This window comes from Macrotis lagotis, chromosome 1 (assembly GCF_037893015.1).
Source record: "Macrotis lagotis isolate mMagLag1 chromosome 1, bilby.v1.9.chrom.fasta, whole genome shotgun sequence".
Lineage (NCBI taxonomy): Eukaryota > Metazoa > Chordata > Mammalia > Peramelemorphia > Peramelidae > Macrotis > Macrotis lagotis.
This window is the reverse complement of record NC_133658.1, coordinates 138,831,039-138,854,530: the sequence shown is the minus strand read 5'-3', so window position 1 is coordinate 138,854,530 and position 23,492 is coordinate 138,831,039. Positions and strand designations below refer to the sequence as shown.

At 36.7% G+C, this 23,492-nt stretch overlaps 1 pseudogene; it reads right to left on the bottom strand.

Annotated features, from left to right (window-relative positions):
* Positions 1-14,871: 14,871 nt before the first annotated feature.
* Positions 14,872-16,085, bottom strand: LOC141514287 (putative monooxygenase p33MONOX pseudogene; annotated as a pseudogene).
* Between the last annotated feature and the right edge of the window lie 7,407 nt (positions 16,086-23,492).

Sequence of the window (23,492 nt, the reverse complement as noted above, 5' to 3'; positions counted from 1 at the left end):
TTAATTGTATTTTTTGTGACTCTTTTTCCATTCTGTTTTTTAATGTGATATTCAATATTGTGTGTGTGTATGTGTGTCCTATGCTAAGCTGTTGACTCCTTTTCATTATCTTCTTACATCATTCTCATTTCTATTCTCAGTATTTCCTTTACCTCTCTTGATTTTTGAAATCCTTTTTGAGTTCTTCCATGGTCCAAGGCTAATTCATATTTTCTTTGAGACTTTAGATGGAGAAATTTTGACTTTGTTGTCTTCTGAGTTTGTGTTTTGATCTTTCCTGTCACCATAGTAGCATTCTATAGTTGGGAATCTTTTTCTACTATTTTCTGATTTTCTAGCCTATCCCTTGGCTTTTAATTCTATATCAAAGTGAGACTCTGCTTATAGAGTGGAGTGGGCACTGTGCTAAACTTTGATTTTTGTGCAGCTATTTTCAGAGGTAATTTTGGGGGTTCTATAAGTTTTGGCTCTTTCAGGGTAGTATGATTTAGGAAGAGGCATGTTTACTACTCTCTTTTACTGTACTTTGGTTTATGTGACCACAAACACTTTTCTTCCTCTTTGAAACTGTGACCAGGTTCCCAGCTTCCCTGTGGTTGAAAACTCTCATGTGCTAGTATCCCTCCTTGCCCTGGGTCTGAGACCCAGGATTGACCCCCAGATCCAAGTATAATCAATGCAATGGAGTTCTGTCCATGGTGCCAGCAGAGTAACCCCTATAAATCTTTTTCTGACTCCTTTATCATCTGTGGGCTTAGGGATTTGGAAAATGCCACTTATGCCACAGATTCAGTCACCCCTGAAGCCTGCTTCTGATTTTCCAGGGTGTGGTCTGTGCTTGTGCAGCCTGTATTAGACTGTACTCCATTCTCACTCTGGTGCAACAAACTTGTCCTACTGACTATCCAAGTAGTCTTAGGTTAGAAAATTGTTTTACTGCATCTTTTGGTGGGTTCTGCTTCTCTAGAATTTCAGAATCATTTTAAAATAGCATTTGAAGGGGTCTGGGGGAAGAGTTCATGTGAGTTCTCATCTGTATTCTGCTATCTTGAATCTGCCCCTCTTAAGGAGCTCACTTGTAACTGGATTAGATGGTACACATAAGAGGTTCAGTTACAATTTAGATTATCAGACCCAAGGGTATAGTAGAAGGTCAGATTGTAAGACTGAGGCAACTGCAGGTCATAAAAGGAGGGTGCACAATAACATTTAATAGGTCTCAGTTTGGTAGAGTCAGGGAAAATGTTAAGGCCAAATAGTCTTCCATAATACCAGAAGGTTTGTTGATAACTCCCTGCTCATCTAAGCAATATGAGTGGTGATGTCTAGGGACTGAAGCAATGCTGAAAGAACCTGGCCAATTACCATTAGGAGGTAGGAAGTAGATCTAAGATTTGAAGACTCAGAGATTTCCTTCTCAGGGTTGGAGATGGTACAGACAATGTCTAGCTGAGGTTAAAAAGGAAGAGGGCATTGGCAGGAATGTAGGGAGAGAAGGCCCCCTCCTAGTCCCTCTGGCTCTTCTTTGGATATGGTTAATGGGCAGACTGGGCAAGGGTAGAAGAGATTTTGTTATGATTCCTACAATAACTGGGTTCAGGTATCTGGAAATCCTTTAAGTAGGAAGTGACAAGTGAACTGAAAATGGAAAGAAGCTGGCACCCAAGATCTGAAGGTTAGTTTACTCCAGGCCTGCAGAAGAGAACATAAGAAGGTTTTGTTGACTTTGGGGTAGAGCATGAGGTTAATTTGACTGGAGTGTGAAGGGAATGGAAGGGAGTAATATGAAATAAGCTTGGAAAGGTATGTGGGAGTGAGCTCATGGAAACTTCCAAGGAACTCCAGACATTTTTGACTAATTGAAGTGACATAGCCAGATCTGTATCTTAGGAATAGTATTTTAGCACCTCTGTGGAGGATGCATTGGAGAAGAAAGAGACTGTGAAAAGGAAACTATTCTGATAGTCTAGACAAGTAGTGGTAAATACTTGATTTAGGGTAAGGACAAGAGCATGAATGTTCAACCTTTTAGCTCTTCTAGGCTGTATCACCCAACAAAAGCTTGTCAAGGGTCACTTAGAGATTTTAATTCTTATTTATGACTACAATGTAGACTATATTACCAATAAGTATATTAGTAAAATGTAATGATGTTGCATGAATGAACTTTTAGTGCCACATGTGAACTGTGGACTGTGAGAGGACATATCTGGACTAGAGGGAAAAGATACACACACATGCACACACATGTGTGTGCATGTGTGTATATATATATATATATATATATATATATATATATATATATATATGAAATGTTGTAGAGATAGAATTAAAAAATGGCAATGTTTTAGAAATGGTACAGAGAGGGGAGGGAAGAATCAGGGATGAAGTCATAAAGAAGTGATAGATCTTGAGTTAGGAAGGCCTGAGTTTGAATTCTGCCTCAGACCTTTACTAGCTGTGTGAACCTGGACAAATCAAACTACTTTTTCTTCAGTTTACTCATGTCTAAGGACTCTATATCCCTTCCGACACCAAATCTATCTCTGAGGTTGACTAGAGGGATGGTGATACCCTTTGCAAAACATGGGAAATTTGAAGGAGAAGAGGGTTTTAGGGGAAAATATAATGTGGACATGTTTTGGACATGTTGAGTATGAGATAGACATCAGAATAAAGATACTTAGAATAAATGAATGAAAAACTATGTTCCCAGGAGACATGCTAAGTGCTAGAAAAAATAAATTCAACAACAAAGTTTCTGCCCTCAATGATTTCACAATCCAGTAATTACAATGCCAATAAGCAGATGGTAACCAAGGAAAGCTATTTTAGTCTGGAAACTTATAGGGATGATGAATGAAGTTATTGGGAAGTCAATTAATATGTCCTTTTCAGATGCAAAAAGTAGGATTGATTTGATTCTTGTTCCTTGTTCAAGACTTGACCAGAAAATAGTCAAGATGAATGGTTGGATTAGGATATAAGATATGGTTGGAATTGGATCTGGCTGAATATTTGTGCTCATTCACTCATTAATAAGGAGGGTGGGAGTTCCAAAGATAAATAGATTCACACAGGAAATGTGGTTTAAAGGACACTATGGCAAAGCAGATGGTGATAAGATGACTAGAACGGGCAGCTGGATGAGACTTGAAACATGGTCTAATTTGGTTAGAAGATGATTGATTTTGCTATGCAGATGTAGGACATGCTTATTCTTTTTAAAATTTTTTTAAAAAGATTTTATTTATTTTGAGTTTTACAATTTTCCCCTAATCTTGCTTCCCTCCCTCACCCCCCACAGAAGTCAATTTGTCAGTCTTTACATTGTTTCAATGGTATACATTGATCCAAATTGAATGTGATGAGAGAGAAATCAAGGATATGATTATTATTAAGGCTTCAAGGGATAGAACTATCAGCAAAACTTCAGGGTAGTCTTATTTCTACTTTTAAAAATATTTGATTGATATCTTTTATGTTATGCACTAAAGTGATTTCTCTAGATATCCCATTCTTCCATTGTACCTTTTATTACATTAGAGAAAGTCATCTGATAGTATCTGCCCCATTTCAAAGGTATAGTTACCAACCTATCTACTGAAAGTAAGGGAATGTGTTTTATCATTTGTACTCTGGGAACAATATTGATCATGGCAATGAATCAGATTTTGACAGAAGTTCTTCTATAAGGACAGATACTCATAAAAACAAGCACCAGGTCAAGAGAAAGAGAGAGCAAGGTGCCAACCATGTATTTCTATCCGACTTCCTGACTTCCTTTAGCTCTTGGTTTCCTTTTAGGGTTAGGTCTAATAGATGGGCATAGTCTTTTTATAACTTATTTTATAACATTGACTACTTTGGGTAGCATTCTTGTAGAGAATTTGAGATTGATTGGATGAAGGACAACAAACTGATTCAAGCATAATGTATAAGGGACAATGATAAAAGTAGGGAAAAATAACCAAAAAAGTGATTGTTAAATATTTTCTGAATGAATATTGAATAAATGGGGAGCAGAAAATTAATTTTTGAGTCTATTGTTAATTCTGGATTATCCAGTAGAGCTATATTTAAATAAATAGTTCAACTAAATATATCTGGTATCTTCTTCTGGGTGCCTTTTGTCTCAAGTTATGAATCTTTGTTCCAACTGTATGTTCCTGTAGAATCCTTACTAATAGGATTTTATTATCACTTTTATTCGTCATTCCTCTTTTAGTACCTTCCTCTAGCCCTGAGAAGACCAGTTATTTGATATTTTTCTATTTCACAGAAGATTAAAGTAAAGGACTCTGGTGAAGGAACTGTCCAAGTTTACCTAGAAACCAGGAGCAGAATGGCCATTAGGACAAGAGGCCTGGATTTCTGTTGTGCATCTCACTCTGCTAGGAGTCTCTTAATCAGTTTTTGTTGGCAAGGTTTCAAGGGTTGAAAAATAATATGTCAGATGTTGCTACACTGGCTAAACATTTTTCTTCTAGTTAAAGATGAATTTCCCAGAATTTTGGGATTTTTCCTGTACCAAATTCAATTCAATTCATATAATCAAAAATTCAGAGTTGGAGTGGACTTCAGAGATCATCTATACTAACTATTACTTCAAACATGAATAACATGCATAGCATAATTAAATAAACAAGCATAGATTAAATACCTATCATGTGCCAGGCTCTGGGAATACAATGACCAAAAAAATATAAAGCAATTCTTCACTTTGAGGAGCTTATATTCTACTGGGGAAAGAAACATTTGTATAGAAAATGCAAAATATTCATTTAAAAAACTCATTTTGAAGATTCAAAATGATCTATCATCTCATCAATTTAGATGTTCCCTCCAATGATACACAGCCTATTTATGCCTGCCCTTCTTATGCAACTCTTATCCATGGCTTCTATTCATCTTCCTACAGAGAAGATAATCCATATCCCCATCATGCTACTATCCTTCTTCCCTTTCTCTGACACATATATTTTTATAGTATTTATGTAGGGAATATATTGTAAATTAAGAATTAAATTGAAAATAAATGCTAAGTAACTTTAGGGGGAGGGCATCAGCAATTGAAGGGCTTAGACTAGGCTTTCTTAGAAGCCACTGCTTGAGCTAGACTTTAGAGAAAGCCAGAAATTCTAGAAGATGGAGGTAAAGAGGGACTCCTTGGGGATAATCCTGTGCAAAGGCACAGATGGGAAATATTATGTCATATACAGAAACAGCAAGTAGATCAGTTTGATTTGGAAAATGGAGGGAGTGAAGGAGAGTAATGTGCAATAAACTTGTAAAAGTATATTGGAGGGCGTCTAGGTGGTGCAGTGGATAAAGTACTGGCCCTGGAATACCTGGGTTCAAATCTGATCTCAGACATTTAATAATTGCCTAGTTGTGTGGCCTTGGGCAAGCCACTTAACCCCATTGCCTTGCAAAAACCTTAAAAAAAAGTATATTGGAACCAGATTGTTAAAGGTTTTAAAACAAACAGAGGAATCTGAATTTTATCCTAAAGGCAAGGGAGAGTCATTGTAATTTCTAGGACAGGGGGATAATATGGTCAATATGACAATTTTGTGGAGGATGCATTAGAAAAAGGAGACTTGGGAAGTTGAGAGACCCATTAGGAGGCAATTACAACAGTCCAGGTAAGAGGTGAGGAGTCGAATTACAGAGATGGCTGTGTAAGTGGAAAGAAGGGAACAGATACAAAAAAATGATGGGAGGGGTAGACTAAACATGACTTGGAAATGATTGGAATGTGAAGATTAAGGGGAAGGGAAGAGGAATAATGACTCTGGAATTGTAAACCTAGATAACTAGAAACCTGGGAATAGAGGAACATTTTTAGTAAAAGTCAGTGAGAGGTTTTTTTGTTGGTTTTTTTTTTTTAGATTTTTTGCAAGGCAAATGGGGTTAAGTGGCTTGCCCAAGGCCACACAGCTAGGTAATGATTAAGACCAGATTTGAACCCAGGTACTCCTGACTCCAGGGCTGGTGCTTTATCCATTGTGCCACCTAGCCACCCCAGTGAGAGGTAATTTAAAAGACATTTTGAATTTGAGGTGCCAATGGGACATTGAAGTAGTAATATCTCATTCCCCAATAGGAACTGAGAAGAGATACTGGATGTATAGTCATAGAAGTGATAGGTTTAGTCGTAGATAGTGAATCCATACAAGCTAATGAGAGAGTGTCTAGAAAGAGAGGAGAGGAGAACTCAAAATGGAATCCTGGGATACACACATATCTAGGTACAAGAAGATAATCAATCAAATGTGACAAAAATGGCAAGAAAGGTAGGAGGAGAACCAGAGACAGAGAGAAGTGTCATAAAAACATAGGGAGGAGAAATGTGTAGGAGGAGCTGTTCAACAGTGCCAAATGCTGCAGAGCTCAACAAAGAGAAGGCCTAGGGAAAAAAAAAAAAACAAATTAAAAACCCTGTCAGATTTAACAGTCAATAGATCATTGGCAATCTTGGAGAGAGCAATTTCAGTTGAATGATGTTATTGGAAGCCAGATTGCAAAGGGATGAGAAATGATTAGAAGGTAAAGAAGGGAAGTGCCAACAATTTGTTTTTCCTAGAAGATTGACTGTTAAAGAAAGGAGTATGATATGATACCTTGAAAAGATAGTGAGTATGAGTGAAAGTTTTTTTTTTTAAAGTGTGTAGGAGATTTGGACATCTTTGATATAATGAGGGGTAGAATCAGTAGATTAAAGAGACTGAGAATTAGGGAAAAGTTACCGATCAAAGGGGCAAAAAACAGGGAATAAGATAAAGAGTACAAAGAGAGGCATTGGCCTTTGCAGCAAAAAAGGATCATTTCTGCATGAGAGGAGTAGTGTCTGGTTCATTAATATTTGGTTATTTAAGATTCTTAGTGGAAAACTTCCACAGAGTATTGACTAGTCTGATGATGATGATGATGATGATGATGATGATGATGATGATGATGATGATGACAATGACATTGCTTTTTGTTGTTGGTCCATTGCATTTTGGGGACTAGGATTCTTGTTTTGTGTGTTAAGGAACAAATCTGAGACTAGAATAAAGGAGGAGAGATTAGAAGATATTTGAATGATTCAGAGTTTAGGACCTCCTAGGAGGTCATTCATCTCCAATCTACACATCAAATTCTCCAATTCACATAAGTCCCAGGCAACTAAATAGAGATTTTGATGCCAGCTCTCAGCTTTCACCTGAAAAGCTCCAGTGTCAGGGAATTTATTACTTTCCAAGGCATCTGATGAAAGCTTTAGGACAGTTCTAATTTTTGGAAAAACTTTTTTTCATATGGAGCTGGATTCTCTTTTCCCAAATGTTCATCCCTTTTACACATGAAATATTTGAAGATGGAGACTACATCCTTTTCTAGTATTCTTTTTGGTAGGTTAATTATCCTGAGATCTAAACCGGATTTTCAAATGGCATAGTATCCAATCCAATCCCAATTATTCTAAAATAGTAGAATTTAGAGCTGGAAGTAACATAGAGAATAATCTTAAATCATCATTTTAGAAATGAAATATTTGTTGATTGTTAAGTGGACACCCATTCAATTGGGTGTTGGTTGGGTTGAATGGGCATGGACTTAATCAGTCCTTTTTAATGTGTGCTGTGTCAGTATTAGGAGATAAAAAAACAATACTTCCTGTTCCCCCTTGGGCTTAAATTGCACAGGAGAAAACAGTCCATACATATGTAAATAAGTATTTGAGCTCAATTCTATACAAGGTAAAGGTAAAATGATCAGGAGATAAAGCATTATCAAATGGAAGGAGGGATCAAGAACTCTCATGTAAATATGGCACTTAAGCTGAGCTCTGAAGGTAGCTAGAGGTTCTAAAGTGTGAAGGAGGAGTATATTCTAACCATGGTGGATTCCCTATATGAAAAAATATGGAGATGAGAGATGGACTGTGCTGTCCCTAGAAAAGGAAATAGGTCACTTTAGCTAAAATTTAGAGCTCATGAATAGGAGAAATGTGTAATTACTGATTGAATGATTCTTCCTAATATCGAATCTATTGTTATAGATGATAAATTGGTAACAAGATAAATGTGGAATCAGAAATAAATTTCTGTCATTGTGCAGTGTTAGTACTTAGGAGAGAACCTGAGAGGATTGTCTGTTACATTGTTACAAGGATAAATTAGATCATTATTCCTGATCTAATCTCATATGTTCAAGTCATTACATACCCTTAAGACTAGGACTCTTGAAAGGAATTTCCCATACATAATTTTTTTCAAAAATTGTCAACAGTAACTGAGCAATCACATCTATAAATCCTTTCAGTACTCTGGGATACAATATGACTTAGTGTAGTTAAAACCTGAAGGGCAACTAAATGGTCTCACCATTTTCTTCTTCAACAGCTGAGGAAGGTTTCAAGATTGACTAGGTTAGATTTGATTCTCTGGACTAAGCACAGGATTTTTTTCTCATGAGTCCCAGTGGTTTCACATATCTTTCTCTTGATTGAGAAAATATGACTACAATGTTCTGCTAACATTATTATATTCCCTCCCCTTGTAAATCAAAAGGAATATTATTTAGTCATGTTGAACAACTTCTTGGTCTTTAATCCTCTACATTTCCAAAATGGAAACTTGAAATAAAAGAAGTCCATATGCATCAGTTAGCTTAATTTCAATTCTTGACAAAAATTCAGAAGGTATAAATGAAGCAATGGCTTTGGCCATTTAAGGCAAAATGGCATTCATTAAGGGCAAACATGGGTTTGGTAAAATGAACTATATAAACTAACTTTGATTTTTTTGACAGGACTATTATACAGGTAAATAAACAAAATGTTTTGCATGGTCTCTTATGATATCCTTCAAGCAAAATAGAAATATATTTAGACTGCATATTACCTAGAACCATGACTACTTGATTGGGTAGAACAAATAAAAGAGTGATTGATTAATGGATTGGTGATATCAGAAGAGAAATGTGGAGTTAGTTTCCCTATGTTTTGTCCTTGTCATTGTCCTGTTCAAGATTTTTTTTGCGATGTTATGAATGAAGGCAGATATGTCAGACTTATCAAATCTGTAGATAAAAGAGATCTGAGATGCATAACTGATGCATTAGTTGGCAGTCAATAACATTGAAAATGTTTTTAATAGCTAGTCAGCCTATTGAATCTAATATGATGAAAATTTGCAGATATAAATGTTAAGTCCTATACTTGGGTTCAAAAAATCAGTTACACATATTCAAGGTAGCTAGGTGGCACAGTGGATAGGGTGTTAAACCAAGAGTCAGGGAGGTGAGTTCAAATATGGTCTCAGACACTTACTAGCTATGTAACCAGTTTGCCCCAATTTACTTATCTGTAAAATGAGCTGGAGAAGGAAATGGCAAATCACTCCAGTATCTTTGTCAAGAAAGCCCCAAATTGGGTTATGAAAGTTGGATACAATTGAAATGATACAACAACAACAGTGATTCAATAGAATCAGGAAGACTTGAATTTTAATCCTGACACAGAATTTGCTCTATATGATCCTAAACTAGTTACTAAATAATTTCTATGTCTTGGTTTTCTTATCTAGAAAATGTTTGTACTTGGTCTCTAAAATCTCTTCTTACTCTAGAGCTATGATATTATGATAGAGGAGACATAGCTAGGTAACAATTTGTGTGCAATTTAAGATTTAAGAGTTTTAATAGATTGATAGCTACTAAGAGTATGATGTGGAAGACAACAAAACCAAATGCAATCTTAGGTCTCATTAAAAGAGGTATATATGGTATATAGAGAAAGGAACATGATGATCTTTGGGGACTATATAGATTAAATTATTTGGTTTTGTGCATGACATTTATGGTGAATACTATGAAACTGAAGCAAACCCTAAGGAGGATGACAGGATGATTGAGAGAATTGGAAACAATGACTTATGAGAGTTGGCTAAAAGATAGTGGAGATGTTTAACTTGGGGAAGTGAAGATTTTTCAGGGAGATGATAATTGCCTTCTAATTTGAAGGGTTAGAACATGAATGCTCTTATTAGATTTGTTTGACTTATCTTCAGGGGACAGAATTAGGAGTAATGAGTTTGAATTATTCCCTTCACTTCACTCTGCATCAATTCATGAAAGTCTTCCCAAATTTCTCTCAAATTGGAGTATTCCTTACATCCATATACCACAATTTTTTTGATACACTCAACAGTCAATGGATACCATCCTAGCCTCCAGTTCTTTGCTATGACAAAAAGAGCTATTATAATTATTTTTGTCTGTCTTAATCATTTTCCTCTTTGTTTGGATCTTTGGGGTATAGTCCTCTTTTATTTTTTGACCTTCCTCCTCTTTACCACTCAATTATAATTGCTTTCTCTAAATTCTCCAATGAATTTTTATTGTTAAATGCAGTAGTCTGTTCTTTATTTTCACCTTTCTAAACCTCTCTGTGATACTAGATGCTTGTTCACCTTATATTTCTATATATTCGAATCTCTTTAGATTTTTCTGAAAATACTTTTACATTGTTCTTTTCCTTCTTATCAGACTGGTTCTTTTCAGTCTTCTATTCAAAGTCATTATTCATATTTCATTCCCTAACAGTGAGTTTACTTCAGGACTCTGTTCTGAGTCCTCCTATCTCCCCCTCTTTATACATTCCCTTGATAAATTCATCAGATTCCATGGATTCAGCTATCATCATTTTTTTTTTCAGAAAGATTTTATTTATTTTGAGTTTTAAAACTTTCTCCCATTCTTGCTTCCCTCTCTCACCCCTCGCAGAAGGCATTCTGTTAGTCTTTACATTGTTTCCATGGTATACATTGATCTCAGTTGAATGTGATGAGAGAGAAATTATATCCTTAAGGAAGAAAAATGAGATAGCAAAATTATATAATAAGATAGCTTTTTTCTAATTTGAAGGTAATAGTCTTTGGTTTTTGTTCAAACTCCAAAGTTATTTCTCTAGATACAGATGGTATTCTCCATTGCAGCTAGCCCAAAATTGTTCCTGGTTGTTGCACTGATGGAATGAGCAAATTCATCAAGATTGATCATCAACCCCATATTGCTGTTAGGGTGTATGATGTTTTTCTGGTTCTGCTCATCTCACTCAGCATCATGCAAATCTTTCCAGGCTTCCCTGAATTTCCATCCCTCCTGGTTTCTAATAGAACAATAATGTTCCATGGCATACATATATACAGTTTGTTAAACCATTCCCCAAATGAAGGACATTCACTTAATTTCCAATTCTTTGCCTCCACAAACAGGGCTTCTATGAATATTTTTTGTACAAGTGATGTTTTTATACTTTTTCATCATCTCTTCAGTGTATAGACCCAGTAGTGGTATTGCTGGATCAAAGGGTATGCACATTTTTGTTGCTCTTTGGACATAATTCCAAATTGCTTTCCAGAAAGGTTAGATGAATTCACAGCTCCACCAACAATGTATTAGTGCCCCAGATTTCTTACATCCCTTCCAACATTGATCATTTTCCTTTCTGTTCATATTGGCCAGACTGAGAGGTGTGAGGTGGTATCTCAAAGATGCTTTAATTTTCATTTCTCTAATAAATAATGATTTGGAGTAATTTTTCATATGACTATGAATTGCTTTGATTTCTTCAGCTGCAAATTACCTTTGCATATCCTTTGACCATTTGTCAATTGGTGAATGGCTTGGTTTTTTGAAAATTTGTCTCAGTTCTCTGTATTTTTTATAAAGGAGTCCTTTATCAGACATACTAGTTGCAAAAATTGTTTCCCAATTTACTACATTTCTTTGGATCTTGGATATAGTGGTTTTGTCTGTGCAAAAGCTTTTTAATTTAATTTAATCAAAATTATCTAGTTTGTTTTTAATAATGTTCTCTATCTCTTCCTTGGTCATAAATTGCTTTCCTTTCCATAGATCTGACAGATAAACTACTCCTTGATCTTCTAGTTTGCTTACAATATTGTTTTTATGTCTAAATTCTGTATCCATTTTTATCTTATGTTGGTACAGGGTGTGAGGTGTTGGTCTAATCTAAGTTTCTTCCATACTAACTTCCAATTTTCCCAACAGTTTTTATTGAAGAGAGAGTTTTTATCCCAATAGCTGGACTTTTTGGGTTTATCAAAAAGCAGATTGCTATAATCATTTCCTGCTATTGCACCTAGTCTATTCCACTGATCCACCACTCTATTTCTTAGCTAATACCAGACAGTTTTGCTTTATAATATAATTTTAGATCTGGTAAGGTTAAGCCACCTTCTTTTGTACTTTTTTTCATTGAATCCCTGGAAATTCTTGACTTTTTATTTCTCCCTGTAAATTTACTTAAACTTTTACTAACTCATTAAAGTAATTTTTTGGAATTTTGATTGGTAGAGCACTAAAGAAGTAGTTTAGTTTTGGTACTCTTGTCATTTTCATTATATTAGCTCAACCTATCCATGAAAAATTGATATTTGCCCAGTTATTTAAATCTTATTTTATTTGTGTGAGAAGTGTTTTGTAATTGCTTTCAAAAAGTTTTTGAGTCTGCCTTGGCAGGTAGACTCCCAGGCATTTGATATTGTCTGAGGTTACTTTGAATGGGATTTCTCTTTCTAACTCTTTCTGCTGCATCTTGCTAGTTATATATAGAAATTTTGAGGTTTTATCAGGGTTTATTTTATCTCTTGCTACTTTGCTAATGTTGCTAATTATTTCTAGTAGATTTTTAGATTTTTTGGGGTTCTCTAAGGTATACCATCATGCCATCTGCAAAGAGTGAGAGTTTTGTCTCTTCCTTCCCAATTCTAATTCCTTCAATTTCTTTTTTCTTCTTTGATTGCTGAAGCTAACATTTCTAATACAATATTGAATAGCAGTGGTGATAATGGACATCCTTGTTTCACCCTGATAATTATTGGGAATACCTCTAGCTTATCCCCATTGCATATAATGCTTGTTGATGGTTTCAGATAGATATTGCTTATTATTCTGAGGAACAATCCATTTATCCTACATTCTCTAGTGTTTTTAGAAGGAATGGGTGCTGTATTTTGTCAAAAGCTTTTTCAACATCTATTGATATGATTATATGATTTCTGATAGGTATGTTATTGATATAATTATTTATACTAATAGTTTTACTAATATTGAACTGACCTGCATTCCTGGGATAAATCCTATTTGGTCATAATGTATTATTCTAGTGATAACTTGTTGTAATCATTTTTCTAAGATTTTATTTAAGATTTCTGCATCTATATTCATCAGGGAGATAGACAATTTTCTTTCTCTGTTTTAACTCTTCCTGATTTAGTTATCAGCACCATATTGGTGTCATAGAAAGAGATAGGCAGAGTTCTGTCTTCACCTATTATTCCAAAGAGTTCATATAGAATTGGAACCAACTGTTCCTTAAATGTTTAGTAGAATTCACTTGTGAATCCATCTGGCCCTGGAAATATTTTCTTAGGGAGTTGATTAATGGCTTTTTGAATTTCTCTGACATAGGGTTACTTAGGTTTTTAATTTCTTCTTCATTTAGTCTTGGCAACTTATATTTTTGTAAATATTTGTCCATTTCATTTATATTGTCAAATTTATTGGCATAGAGTAGGGCAAATTGATTCCAAATTATTACTTTAATTTTCTCCTCATTGGTGGTGAGTTCACCTTTTTCATTTATGATATTAGCAATTTGGTTTTCTTTTTCTTTTTTTAATCAAATTGCCCAAAGGTTTATGAATTTTATTGGTTTTTTCATAAAACCAGCTCTTGGTTTTATTTATTAGTTCAATAGTTTTCTTGCTTTTGATTTTATTAATTTCTCCTTTAATTTGTAGAATTTCTAATTTGGTATTTAATTTGGGTTTTAATTTGTTCTTTCTCTATTTAGTTGCATATTTAGTTCTTTGATTTCCTCTTTCTCTAATTTATTCATGTAAGCATTTAAAGATATAATATATCCCCTGACAGTCACCTTTAAGTGTATCCCATAGGTTTTGGTATGTTGTTTCATTATTGTCATTACCTAGGATGAAATAATTCTTTCTATAATTTGTTGCTTGATCCACTCATTCTTTAAAATAAGGTTATTTAGTTTCCAAGTAGTTCTGGGTCTATATCTCCATGGCCCAGTATTGCATATGATTTTTATTGCATTATGATCTGAGAAAGATATTTTCAATATTTCTGCCTTTCTGCAATTGATCATTAGGTTTTTATGCCTTAGTACATGGTCAATTTTTGTGTAAGTGCCATGTACTGCAGAAAACGTATATTCCTTTCTATCCCCATTCAATTTCTTCCATAGGTCTATCATATCTAGGTTTTCTAACAATCTATTTACCTCCTTAACTTCCTTCTTATTTATTTTATAGTTATATTTAGCTAAATCTGAAAGTAGGAGGTTGAAGTCTCCCACTAGTACAGTTTTGCTGTTTATGTCTTCCTGTAGCTCTTTCAACCTCTCTTCTAAGAATCTGGATGCTGTGCCATTGAGTGCATATATATATATATTTAGTATTGAAATTACTTTATTGTCTATGGTACCTTTTAGGAGGATTAGTTTCCTTCCTTATCTCTTTTTTTTTCTTGGATAAATATGCAGAACAAAGTCTACTACGTTTTATTTCCCTTGCCCCCTACAATTAATTTAGTTCTATAGTTCAGTAATTGGCTGTAGTCAACTGTACTCTGAGAAGTTATTTAAACCAACTTTGGGACATTACAGAATACATCTTCCTGCATTAGAAAGATTTAAGTGTTGTTACAAATTTAAAGAAACAATCACCAACTCCCCAGAAATATCATCCTCATTAGAAATGTAAATGGATGACATCTTTCCTATGTCAAGTGCAAGGTGGATGGAAAAAAAGAAAAGTGTAAGACACTCTCTCTACATAACAGAGGATCACCAGGGAAAACAATATTGCTCATATGAAAAGGGAGATTTAGAACCCTGTAGGTATCAACACATTCATGTCCCTTGGTTTGATGTTATGGGTCTGGGGAGATTGTTTCTTTCCTTCCATCCCTGGAAGATCCATTTTAAGTGGCTTGAAGGCTGCTGGGTTGTCTGCAATTTTAGTAGCCTGAACTCAAATAAGTTCCATTGGTGATGGCTTCTGATTACCTCTGAAGGACTGGACACTGAAACCTGAGTCAGATTTCTGAAGGGTTCTTGATCCAAAAAGGCTCCATTTTTCAGATGAGGGTTTGTCTCTGTCTCCATTCCCAGCATCCATGCTGCTAATGTCTAGGCCAGGTAAGGAAGTAGAAGATCCATGAGAAAACCAATGTCTGGGTTTTTGCTTATGAGAAGAATGGGGTGTATTACTTGGAGTGGACTGGGCTGAAGCAGTCAGTCTATCTTCTTTTGTCATATCTCCACTTTGAAACTTCCATTTATGGACTGCCTCCACCACACAGTGGTACTTGGTTTCCTCTGTGGTGAGGCCTTTATGAGGAGTGTACCCTGTGTCTCTCAACCCTGCCTGTTGCTCAAAGCGCTGGATGCTCTCTTGTGTCTGCTTTGTAATTAGAGAATTCATGATGACATGTGTAGCCTTGGCCTTCACCACTGGGACTTTGTTCATTTGGTCACTGGAAGCTGAGGAGGTTATGGAGAAATTATTGTCTCCCTCCTCAACCTTGGAAAGCTGTTGGTACTTCCGATCTGGAATGACCAGCTTTTTCCAAAGAACCTTACTGCACATGTCAGATGAAGGCGGAGTCATCGGTGTGGGATCCTCCAGGACATCATCATAACTGAATGCCCGTGGCTGCATTCCAATTGGCAAAGTCATCTTGCCTAGAAGCCCACATGTACTGTGCTCAATAGCGGGCACATCTGGCTCTCTGGATGATGCCATGAAAGACTGTGATCCAGATGTTTCTCTAGATAGATATCCAGAATCCTGATTCCCTGTCACCAAATAAATCAATAAAGCACATTTTCGTATGCTGAAAACACAGGTGAAAGTCTATGGAAGTTATGTAGTTAGGACAAAGATGTCAAAAGGGAACATTCTGCAGCTAGTGATGACACTAGCAAAAGTCCCAAGCAGCTGTCATGCAGAGGTTCTACAGACGGTGAGGAGGGGGTGGGGTGGGGCAGGATGGGGAGAGCCTGTCAGCAGCCCAGGGCTCCGGCACGGACTGGAGGCTGGCACTAACAAGGCTCCATGGCCCCGGCACTCCCTAGGCGCCGAAGCACGGGGAAAAGTGCGGCCATGATGCAAGCGGCTCTGGGACCCGCAAGGGACTTGGCCGGCAGGAGCACAGCGAGCGGCTCGGGGGCCGCCAGCCAGCCTTAGGCTCCTTATCTCTTTTAATGCTATCTATTTTTGCGATGCTTTGTCTGAGATAAGGATTGCTACCCTTGCTTTTTGCACTTTAGCTGAAGCAAAATATATTTTGCTCCAACCTTTTACTTTTACTCTATATGTATCTCTCTGCTTCAAATGAGTTTCTTGGAGGCAGCATAATTGTAGGATCCTGGTTTTTAATCCAGTCTGCTATTCACTTATGTTTTAAGGGAGAGTTCATCCCATTCACATTTAAAGTTATAATTACTAACTCTTTATTGCCTTCCATGCTATCTTCCTTCTGTTTGTATTTTCCCCTTTATCCATATTCCCCAGTGTTTTGTTTCCGAATACTGCCACCTTCAGTGTGTTTGCCCTCTTATATCTACCCCCTCCCCCTTCTTTCCCCTTTTCCTTCCCCTTCTTCCCTTCCTTCTGTTAGTTCCCCATTTTCTCCCCTTCCATGCCCTGCCCTTTCCCCCTTTTAATGCTTGAAAAGTAAGATAAGTTTCTTAACTTAACTGAGTGTGTCTAAGTTAACTTTAAGCCAAGTCTGATGAGATGAAGATTCAGGTGCTTCTCATCTCTTCCCTTCTTCCCCTCAATTACAATAGGTCTTTTGTACCTCTTGATGTAATGAGATTTATCCCATTCAGTGTCCTCCATCTTCCCATCTCCTCACCCCCCCCTTTTAAGGAGGTATTGTTTTTAAATCATTCTGAGTCACAGAAAAGTTATGAGTGTCCATCACTTCTGGCTAAGTATATTCTCTCTAATAGAGTTACAATTTTCAAGAGTTATGAGATTCTTTCTCCCAAGTGGGTATATAGTCATTTTCATCTTATTGGATAGTGATTTTTTTTCTTTACCCTTTTTTTACCTTGTCATGTGTCTTTTGAGCCTCCTGTTTGATGTCCAAATTTTCTATTTAGCTCTGAAAATTGGAATACTGGAAGTCTTCCATTTCATTAAATGCCCATCTTTTCCCTTGGAAGAGAAGGCTCAGCTTTGCCGGGTAGTCGATTCTTTGCTGCATTCCAAGCTCTTTGCTCTTTGTAATCTCATTCTAGGCCCTTCTATCTCTTAATGTTGCTTCAGTCAGGTCCTGTATGATCCTTACTATGGCTCCTTGGTATTTAATTTTTTTCTTTCTGGCTGCTTGTAGGATTTTTTATTTTATCTGATAGTTCTGGAATTTAGCCACAATACTCCCTAGTGTTTTTATTTTAGGATCTCTTTCTGGAGGGGATTGATGTATTCTTTCAATAAGTATTTTGTGCTGCAGTTCCATGATATCAGGGCAATTTTCTATCAGTAAATCCTGTAATATTAAGTCCAGGCTTGTTTTCTGTTCAGTGTTTTCATGAAGGCCTATAATTCTCAAGTTCTTCCTTCTTTATCTGTTCTAGAGGTCAGTGGTTTTACTGATTAGGTATTTTACATTTTCTTCTATTTTTTTTTGCTTTTTTGGTTTTATTTAACACAATCTTGTTGTCTCACGAAATCATTAGTTTCTGCTAATTCCGCTTTTTTTTAGAGAAGATTTTTCTTCATTTATCTTTTGCAACTCCTTTTCCAGTTGGTCAGTTCTATTTCTGAAGGAGTTTTCACTTGCCCAAGTGCAGTTTTGAGAGAGTCATTTTCTTTTTGCATTTACCCAGTTGAGGATTTGAAAGAATCATTTTCTTTTTGCATTTGCCCAATTGAAGATCTGAGAGAAGTATTCTCATTTTTTTATTTGTCCAATTGTATTTTCCATGTATTTGTTTTCTTGTTGTAAGATGTTAATTTTCTCTTTCAAGGTATTAGTTTTCTCCTGAGTTTCTTTTCCCAGTTTTTCCAAATGATTTTTAAACTCCTTCCTGATTTCTTCAAGGAAGTCTTTCTGGACTGGAGACCAATTCATATTCTCCTCAACAGTGCTAGATCTCTCTGGGTTAGAATCTGGTGCTTCAAAGTATTTCTCCATGGAGCCCGCCTTTTCTTCAGCCTTTCTTCATCTTTCTAGCATCTTGTGTTGGGGGGCTGGCTCTCTGCTTTTGAAGATCCTAGAGGCTTTGTTCACTTGATTTAGTAATTCCAAAGGCTGGACAGTAGGGGGCGCTGGTTGATTTCTCTGGAGTTTTGGAACCCTCAGTAGCAGTGTCCGTTTTGACCTTGAACACTGGGCTGGGCCCTAGGGGAAGAGAATTAATCTCTTTCCATTGAGTGAACTCTGTGGACCATGCCTTAGCCCGAGGCGGTGCGGGGTTGTTTCTTTGTTCTGGGCAAAGGGCTCCACTGAAAGTATGGAGTTCAGGTCCCTGGATTAGCTGGTTGTTCTCCAGGTGTGCTCTGAAACTCTGTGCTGGAACTCACCCTTCCTTAGCTCCTTTTCCCCCATGGCCAAAGACTCCGCAGCTAAAGTTGGATCTCCCACCAACCACTTACCAAAGTCTCTATGGCTGAGGCTGGCCCTCTGGCTTCTCCCCCCACTGCTGTCCTGGCCCTGACACTACTCTTGTCTCCCCTTTCACCCACAGGCTTCTGAGACAGACTTTTTTGGTAGGTGTTCTTCTAGCTTCTCTTTCTGGGTTTTGTCAATTGAATTTCTGTTCATAGGTTTCTTTCATGTTGTTTCTGAGATGAAAGAGGAGCTCTTAACACAGTGCCTGTCCTTTCCACCATCTTGGCCAGAAGTCTATCATCATTTTTAATTTGCGTCTTAAATTCATCGTATTTAAAATAGAATGTGTTTTTTTCCTCCTCAGCTCTGCCCCCCTCTAAATTTCCTTAATTATATCATGGGCATTCTTATTCATCTTCATAGTAACAGATTCAAAACATAGGTATTTCATTTCCTCAACTTTTGACTCTCCCTCAGTCTGCCAAAATCAACCAAGTGTCAAGGCTTAGTGATTCCAACTATTTGATATTATTTGAATCTTTTCTTCACTTATACCATGACTACTCTTGATCAGGCCCTCACCCAATTTTTGCATTTTGAATCATTTTGAATTATTGCAATAGTCTACTAGCATTTCCTAGCCTTCAGATCTTCCTCTCTTCAATCTGTCTTTTACATAACTGCCAAATAGACATTCCTAAATCCTAGGTCTGACCAAGTTACTCATCCTCTCAAGAAGCTTCTGTAGCCTCTCCCCTCCACCGTTTGACATTTAAAATCCTTCACAATCTGGAATTGACCTATTTTTCTGGTATGATTATACATTATTCCCCTTTACAAGCTTAAGTTGTGACCAAACTGGCCTATCTATTGTTCCTTCTGTACAGTATTACATTTTTCAACTTCAATTTTCAATTTTTTCCATGTATTTATGTGGACCATCTTCTCCTTCACTTCCATTTCTTGGAATCCCCAGCCCCCTTCAAAGTTCAGCTCAAATATAGCTTCCTTAAAGAGAACTATTATGATTCTCCCAGTTGCCAGTACCTTTTACTCTTATTGTGTATTTATTTTGTGCCCATCCTATATTTACTAATTTGTAGTATGTAGTATTAGTAGAATGTAAACTCCTTTAGGGCAGGGACTATCTCAGTTTTGTATTTTGTATTGCTAGTAACTAGAGTCTGGTATCTGATATCATAGATGGAGCTTAATAAAAGCTTATTGATAGATTGACTTGATTTGATATAATTGATAGAGCACACAAAGGCATTGAGAAGCAACCCAGCAAGTATAAAATGCTATGGGAATTCAGAGGGTAAGTTCTTTGTGGGAAAGAACCTTAATTTGTATTTCTGTGCCCCCCCACAGTGACTGTGCTTCTTATCTTTGTAAATTTATCTTGATAAATGGTCTGAGATATTAGCCCAGTTTCTGCCATATTGCTTTCCAGTTTCTCAATTTTTTTTGTTAAATAATGAATTCTTATCCCCAAATCTTGTCTTTACACTTGTCAAATACAAAATTAATATGTTTATTTGCTGCTGAAAATTGTATGTCTACTCTTCCATTTGCCTTGATCTGCCTTTGTTTTTCTTAGGTAGTACTAGTTAGTTTTCATAATTACTGCCTTATAATATAGTTTAAGATCTAATTCTGCCAAAACTCCTTCCTTTAATTTTTTCATTATTTCCTTTTTTCAAATGAATTCTTTTATTATTTTTTCTAATTCAGTAAAAAAAAATGGTAGTTTAATTGGAATGGCAAAAGATATATAGTTTGTATAAAGTTGTAATTTTTGTTATATTGACCCTGCCTACCCATGAACAATTAATATTTCTCCCATTATTTAAATATAATTTTATTTGTTTAAAAAGGTTTTTTTTTTATCATTTTGTTTATATAGTTTTGGGGTTTGTTTTGGTAGGTATATTTTATTGTCTAGAGTTGTTTTCACTTTCCTTACCTAAAAATTGAGGTGCCTGGACTGGTTGATGTCTGAGATCTCATTCTACTGAATCTATATCCTTTGATATAGCTGACTGAAACTCTTGGTGTGGTGGGAAGCATGATGATTTCAGAGTTGTTCAAATAATGGATTACTATAATTGAAAAAGTCACTTTATCTTTCTTTGCCTCAATTTTCTCATCTGATAAATGAGGAGACTAAATGAACTTTAAAGTTTCTTCCATCGCTAAATTCTATGAACTCATATCCTGGCATGATTTGGATTTTTCCTTATCAAATCATATCGAAGGGTTAAACTCCTATATCTCCTTGCCTAAGGTCCCCCCTAGAAATGAAGTAGTGCAGTAGATAACATACTGGTCTTGGAGTCAGGAAAATCTGAGTTTAAATTCTACTTCAGATACTTCCTAGCTGCGTAATGTCAAGTAATCACTTTGCCATTGTCTACCTCAATTTCTTCAACTGGAAAGAAAAGGATATCAGTATCTATGTCATGTGTTTGTTAGGACCAAATGAGTAACTTTGAAAAGTGCTTTGCAAACTTTAAAATCCCCTATGAAATCTAGCTATAATAATATTATTATTATCATTATTATTATTTCTTAGCTGTGGACAAGTTAATCAACAACCTTAAAATCCCTATGAAATTGAGTTATAATAATAGTAATTATTATTATTATTATTTCTTAGCTCTGGACAATTAACAATTAGCAACCCTTCTCACTCTTGTTTCTTTTGACCCTGAAAAACAGCATTGTTCAAAGTGGGACTCTCCTACTAACAAGATGGTATTTGTGATGTGAAGGGGAAGGATTCCTTTCCATGACAGCAAATGGGGAAATAGAAAACTGATTTAGTCCTTTGTCTTTGATGGGGGATTCTGCTCAATCCCTGGTGCTAGTCCTGCCCCTGAAAGATTTTTGGGGGCTTGGCCAGTTGGATGCAGAAAGTCATTTATTTGGGCAATTGCTTTTCCCCTAACCAACTATGCCCTAGCAAGCAGTGATCTGTTTTGTTTCATCGGCAGTTTCCTTGACATGGCCACATTTAACGATTGGGAGAAGGGAGTAGGGGTAAATAGTTTGACTCTTGCTGTGCTGTCTCCATCTCTGTCCAGGGAAGCATTTTTCAACACCAGATAACTTGCCCTGTTGGTGCCAACAATAAGGTAGTTCAAATGATCTTGAAATCCTTGCCTTTTCTTCATCTATCCCAAGGGCAGGGCCTTTTCCCTTTCTCCCTTGACATGGTCAGGCCAAGAACATAAATGTTTAAAGGCCTTTATGTTAGCCCTCCTTCCCACTTCCCCCACCCCTCTTCCCATCACCCCTCCCACCTTGTTTCAAAGCTCTGAGTATTGTCAGAAAGAAAGGGTACCATCTGGTTAGCCTTGTTTACTGCACACCCTGCCGGTTTGAGCTTATTAATCATATTTACCCAAGTATCTTAATTACTCCCTGTCTAGCAACTTGCTTTGCACTCAGCTGTTGACCCCTCTTTTTTTTATTCCTTTCCATCATTAATCATCGGAGCAGCGTGGGTAGAGGAATTCCTGCAGCTTGGATTTTGCTGGCACCGTTACCACTCCCACTGAGGAGCGGCTGGGGTTCACGGCTGGTTCCTGACAAACTTCCTAATTAATCTGCTGAAGATCAGAGGAGAACTAATAGGAGATGAAGACTGTGTGCTGGGACCCATTCCTCCTCTCTTTGTAGGTGTGTGTACACACAGAGCATACATGTATGGATGTTCATGCATATGGGTACGTGTGTGCATGGAAGATGTTAAATTTGGTGGAAGAAAGATGATTCCCATTCTTCCATTTACTATGCCACTGCTCCTTTTGCTCCTGATGCCACTTACCTTCCTTGTTTTGGGAGAAGGGTGATTCCCCCCCCCCCCCGCCTTTGAAGAGTCCAAATACTCAACAAAGAACTAAATAGCAGAAAACTGCTCCTTTTTTTCCCCTCCTAATCAAGTTTTTTTGGTTCCTTGTATCTGTGCAGTAGGGGGTGAGAGGAAAGCATTGTGCCAGGCCCCAAAGTACATATATTATTATTTCAGTTATTATATCATGATCGCTACAGCAACCCTGTGAGATAGGTGCTGTTATCAATCTCATTTTACAGTTGAGGAAACTGAGGTACACAGAGGATCATGACTTACCCAGGGTCATCACAACTAGTAACTAAAATCCCACTTTCTACAAGAAGCCTTCCTTAACTCTTAATTCCAGAGTTGTACCTTTAATTTTTTTTCCTATTCATTAATCCTGCACATAGCTTGCTTTTTATGTATGTGTCTGCATATTGTCTCTCCAATTAGATTGTAAGTTCCTTGAGGACAAGGACTGTCCTTTGCCTCTTATAATTAAATGTTTATTAATTGATTGAAGAGTCTGAGGTCACATTTGAACTCATGTCTTGGCAACTCATTGCCTTGTATGCTATTCCCTATGCTACCCAGCTGCCCCATTATTGTTACTAATATTGGAAGGCATGGATAGATTATAGATGGGTTAGCTTTCTTTAGATTGAAAAAAGATTTAAAAGCTTTTCCCTCTGTTTAGAATTCTCCTTGAGACATGTGGAGCAAAAGATGCACAGGAGGGTAGATTTAGGTCAGCAATATTTTGTGTCCTATTGGAGGTTCTTGGCTTTCTTGGCTATTTGAATTTCCAACAGTGTTTTGGAATTAACCTTCCAGAGGAGAAGAAGTGGGAAAATAAATGGTTCCTCTTCCTTGACACTCACCACCATTTTGATTCTTTTGACTTACCTCATTTTCAGAGTAGTCCTGGTGAGAGTATGCTGGGGAAGGAATTGGATCTGGAACTGAAGAGGTTTTGAGCTGA